At 36.3% G+C, this 5079-nt stretch overlaps 2 pseudogenes; one reads left to right on the top strand and one right to left on the bottom strand.

The window, feature by feature from the left end:
- The first annotated feature begins 380 nt into the window (after positions 1 to 380).
- Positions 381 to 827, top strand: LOC149545756 (glucose-6-phosphate 1-dehydrogenase, chloroplastic pseudogene; annotated as a pseudogene).
- Positions 828 to 2005: 1178 nt separating this feature from the next.
- Positions 2006 to 2977, bottom strand: LOC149545755 (ubiquitin carboxyl-terminal hydrolase 2 pseudogene; annotated as a pseudogene).
- Positions 2978 to 5079: the final 2102 nt, after the last annotated feature.

The following is a 5079-nucleotide window of genomic DNA, read 5'->3' as shown; positions in this document are numbered from 1 at the left end:
GAAGATCGGCAGTCCGAAAACCTTATGTCTTCATCAGCAATCGTAGGGCAGATAGTGTGTGGGACGCACTAATTACTAAGAACACCCAGTCGAGCATCCTTCCGCACAAACGGCAAACTGCAACTTCACGGCTCGGCTACCCACTCCAGTGTCAGGGAAATCAGATATATACCTTCTGCGGTGTTTATTCAACCCCCGATTGCAATAGTTGGCCTCACTGAAGAACAGGCAGTACAACCATATGGTGATATTGATGGATTCCGACCCATGAAAGTAACATTATCAGGACTTTCTGATCAGTTTGGATGCAGAAGACATACGGAATGAAAAGGTCAAAGTGTTGCGCTCCATGGTGCCATTGCAACTTGAAAATGTTGTAATTGGGCAATACAAGAAGCCATGTTAAAGGTGGTGTGACATATCCTGGCTATACGGATGATAAGACAGTGCCCAAAGATAGCTTAACTCCAACATTTCCAGCAGCGGCTCCTTTCATTGACAATTCCAGATGGGATGGTGTACCTTTCCTTATGAAAGCTGGAAAGGCTTTACATAATAGACGTGCAGAGATTAGAGTTCAGTTTAGACATGTTCCAGGTAACCTCTACAAGAGGAAATTTGGAATAGACTTGGACAGAGCTACCAATGAGCTTGTCATTCGTGTCCAGCCTGATGAAGCTATCTACCTGAAAATTAACAATAAAGTTCCTGGTTTGGGCATTTCAGGCACCCGTTGGATTATCACTTGCTCTCGGTCACGGAGTCAAGAAATTTCAGGTTGTATTACCATTACATCTGGAAAATCGATTGAGTCATTATTTCCTTAATCATTTAATAAATGAAGTTTGGTAAATTTGTAGAGCATTGTCTTATAGTGCGGTTTCAGATTCCAAATAAGTGTTTTTACGGATTGTCTCAGTTTAGGCATTTGGTTCTTTAGTGATTACTTGCAAACTATTTTACGAATTGCCACAGTACATTGTTGGGATTTAGTGACCTTTAAAGCTAGGGTCACTACAGTGGTATCAGAGCTCGATTGCTAATTGTTTGACGAAATGTCAAACCTCTGAAGTTTAAGAAATTTAGTGCTGAAAGAGTCAATCATCCTGTCGGGGATATCTCAGCAGTGGGGAATATCAGCAGGAGAAATTAGGAGGTTGTCGGAGTTCTGCCAGTGTGAGGCAACGAATTTTGTATCTCTTGATTTGCTGAAGTTTAATATAATTTCTCATCTGTAGAACTGGTTTTCCCTTAGGGGTTTTTCCAGGGACAATTTGTCTGAAAATATTGTGTTCATTGTGTTGCACATTTATTTCTGTATTTTAAGTGAAGTTGCAGTTGTGTTATTTTTCAATATTAGCTGAAAATTTGTTTTCACCAGTTTAATAATCGTTTACGATAGGAGATTAATAATCAGTGACTGCAATAGTTAGATTTTTCACAGTTCCAACGACGTGACATTCCATCGGAACTAGTGATATTAAAGTCAAACATATATCTTAACTCTTTTGTAGTGAAATTTGTTGTATTTATGTGGTTAAAATCAATTCACAGTAACTTTAATCTCTAAAATCTGAATATCACTGCCGAAGATTAGATTTTGTCGTTTGGCCATCACTCCCAAATTCGTTGAATAATTATCGTAGGTTTGGCAGGTTTTCAAAACATAGAGAACGCCAATGTTTACAATAGGATGGGGTTACCTTCTTTACAACCACTAAATAAGTTCAAAATATGTCTGCTTTATTAACTCAACGCCCAGCACAAAGGATCAGTGGTCACAGGAGAATGAACCGTTTGATTTTGCAGAATCATTCGAATGTAATATTACATGAGATATTTACATAACAAGAATAGTGGATTTTTATTTAGTAACATTTTTAAATACAAAACGATTTATAATCTATTATAATCGCAGTACACAGTTGCAGTAAAAAGAAGTATTATAACAGCATACATTTATTTATAATCCCTTCTTTAGCCTTACTACTGGTCCAGATTATTTTTATTTCTTTTCCCCTGACATGGCCTTTTCAATCACATCATTGAGTTTACCCTTGTCAGATAAAATCTTAAAGAAATTTCGTAAAAACTGTGCATAATTATGCTTCCTAATTTCATTCTCCCTCTTCCAACTTCTGATTTTCTCATCCTCCATTGATATCTTCTGCTTGAAATTTTCGATCTCAGAATATGTCTCCGTCAAAATCCTCTGGAGATTTCCATTATCCGTATTCCCTTCCAATTCCTGCACAACCTGATCTTTCCTTCTCTGGAGAATCTCCAGGCCGTCGACATACTCTTCTTTCCAATCTTTTATGACACCCAACAGGCTAAACTGAATGTTGCTTTCCATGTATTTCTCCAATCTCTGTTGAAGTATTGGCCGTACAACATTCAACCAATCCAAACCATCCGAAGTTCCATCAAAGCGGCCAAGAGAGATGGGCCCCTCCTTCATCCCATCTAATTCATATACAATGTTATCAACTGGCACATAGATAATGAAAGTTGACGCATCAATTCCAGACGTAGAGGAGTCAACTGCCTCTTCTTTGGCAAAACTGTTGTTGGCATCCCGAAGTACCTTGGTATTTGTAATACAAAGTGATTTGAGCAGTGGTGTGTCTAAATTTCTACTAAACTCCTTCAAATTGGAGAGCTGTGGACCAATTTCCACATGAGATGGGGAGTTCATGAGTATGGATATAATGGCCTGTGTTGGACACGCGTTGTTTACTTGTTGCTTTGCAAAGAAGAGATTGGGAATATCCGAATCCAATAGGGATCTATCATCATCATCATTCTCTGGTAATCTGTATTTGGGTAGGAAGATCAGGCCATGAATGGGTAGAAGATCGTTTAGCCATTGTGAGTCCAGAGAATGCAATTTCTCTATTCGAACTCCCTTCACTTCCATTTCTTGAATGACTTTTGTCAGAACGTCTGGTTCACATTGCACTGAGTGCCAAGACATTTTCAACCGTTGGCAAATGCAAATGATGAGTTCTAGGCTTAGGCAAAGAAAATCACCAAACATAGAATGATGAAAGGGCAGAGGCACAAGAAAATAAAAACACTAAATTCAGTGTGCTGCGGCACAATAAAACTATATTATATTCTATTTATCATTTTTTCAAATGAATACATGGTGTCTTTTTATAGGCAAGTGTACAATATTCTAAAAAATCTAGCATTAGCTGACAGGACAAAAAAAAAAATCTACACACTTCTCGAAAATACTAGAGCCGACACAACCAAAATACCTAAACTTAATAATCTAGAAACCTCTAATGATGGACAATTAATCCTAACTAATGATGCCAATTAATCCTAAGTAGAAATTATTATTTCTAGCCCATCATTTCTTATTGTCCACACATTTTCACTAATCTGAAAATTTAACTATGTCAGCCTCAAAACTTGATCTTTCACAAACTATTACTTTGCTAACATTATTTTTCTTTTGATATTTAATCACATTTATTGCCATTTAAAAACATAAAAAATATATTTTCATTTTCATATTTCTATCTTATGGTTATCATTTTTTACAGACAAATTAAGATAAGAGCTTACAACTTCTAACCAGATATTTTAACCAATCATTCCATATATTATTATCACTATTGCATATCATTAACCAAAAAATATTTGGAAACTATACAATTGATGAGCAGTACCAAACATGATAGAATTTCATCCCTAATCAAACTATGACAATATTATCAAAATGTTATACATTTAGATACATCTTGAAAAATATAGCAAGTATATAAAATAAGATCAAACTAATCCCAATCTAACTACTCTTCACTAGATTATCCCAATCTGACTACTCTTCATTAGAGTATGACTTGGTGAAGTGAATAGAAAAATTTGAGGGAGCTAGCTACCTACTTGAGGAGGCATCATGGACATTCAACCTACATTCATATTGGATATTGGTGAGGATGATGGTATGATTGACATTGCCATCCACCAAGTATCAAACCCCCAGAGGTGTGTTTGGGCCAGGTTTGACCCCTAGGTGACTTTGATGGACTGGACCCCACTACACATGGCAACTTAGCCAAAGAATGGCTTCTGGTTTAGATATATGCTTACTCATAATGTTTTAATCAGCTATGTAATGGCAGAGATGTCAATATCTATGTACTCTAGTTGTTTCCATAAAAAAAATAATGGTATCAATTTTATGCTTTGTCTAGACTATGCTGTATCTAAATGCTAGTTCCTTCCTTTCCATCATGGAATTTTCATCCTTTAGTAGCTAGAAGAACATGCTCTCCTTAAGTTTGAAGATAGTTGTTAGCTGCAATAAAGCATCAACCCTCATGAGTCTTATTTGAGACTTGGTGAGATACATTGTCTTACCCTGACTAATATAGTTATTCCTTTATTTCCAAATGTATGAAAGGATATAGGAAGATATATAAGACCAAAAAGTATTAAATTCTTTATTGCACTTGAAAATGCATCCAAATAACACAATGCTAATCATGAAGTTACCATCAAGAGTAAAACCAAATGCCCTCCATACTTCCTTGGCAACTCAAGACACAATCAAAGAACACATGAGAAATAAATTTTGAATAGCTTCAAAATGAATAGTTATTGGGAATAGGGTCAACAAGTTTGAAAAAAGGGATTTTGTGTAAGAAGACAATCTAAAGGAAGTAACAAATTCTAGGCTCAATGGGTTTGTGCAAGAGGTAAGAGAGCAATTTCTTCTAGGTGTTCAAATCTAGTCCAAGGTTGCAAATAGATCGGATGTGGTTAATAATGGTAGAACCATAAGTAAGGAGGGAGGATATATAATTGGCCTTGATTAGGTGAAAGGGCGTGGAATTTGGCCATCTTATCTAAGAAGAACCTAAGGAGGAGGTACAATAAGTAGGATTAACAAAGAGGTTGAAAAGTACATTTCTAATCAGGCAATAGGTCCTCCAATGAGAAAGGGGTAGATCAAATTTATTAGCAATATCTACACATGATATAACAACCCTATTAGTAAGGATGTCATGAAACTAAGAGTTTCCAACCTCATTCTACTTTTTGGCTGAGCATCCTTGAACA

Source organism: Cupressus sempervirens, chromosome 7 (assembly GCF_028749045.1).
Source record: "Cupressus sempervirens isolate cs-2001-9-10 chromosome 7, ASM2874904v1, whole genome shotgun sequence".
NCBI lineage: Eukaryota > Viridiplantae > Streptophyta > Pinopsida > Cupressales > Cupressaceae > Cupressus > Cupressus sempervirens.
Note: the sequence above shows the minus strand (reverse complement) of the source record. Positions and strands in the feature narration are given on the sequence as shown.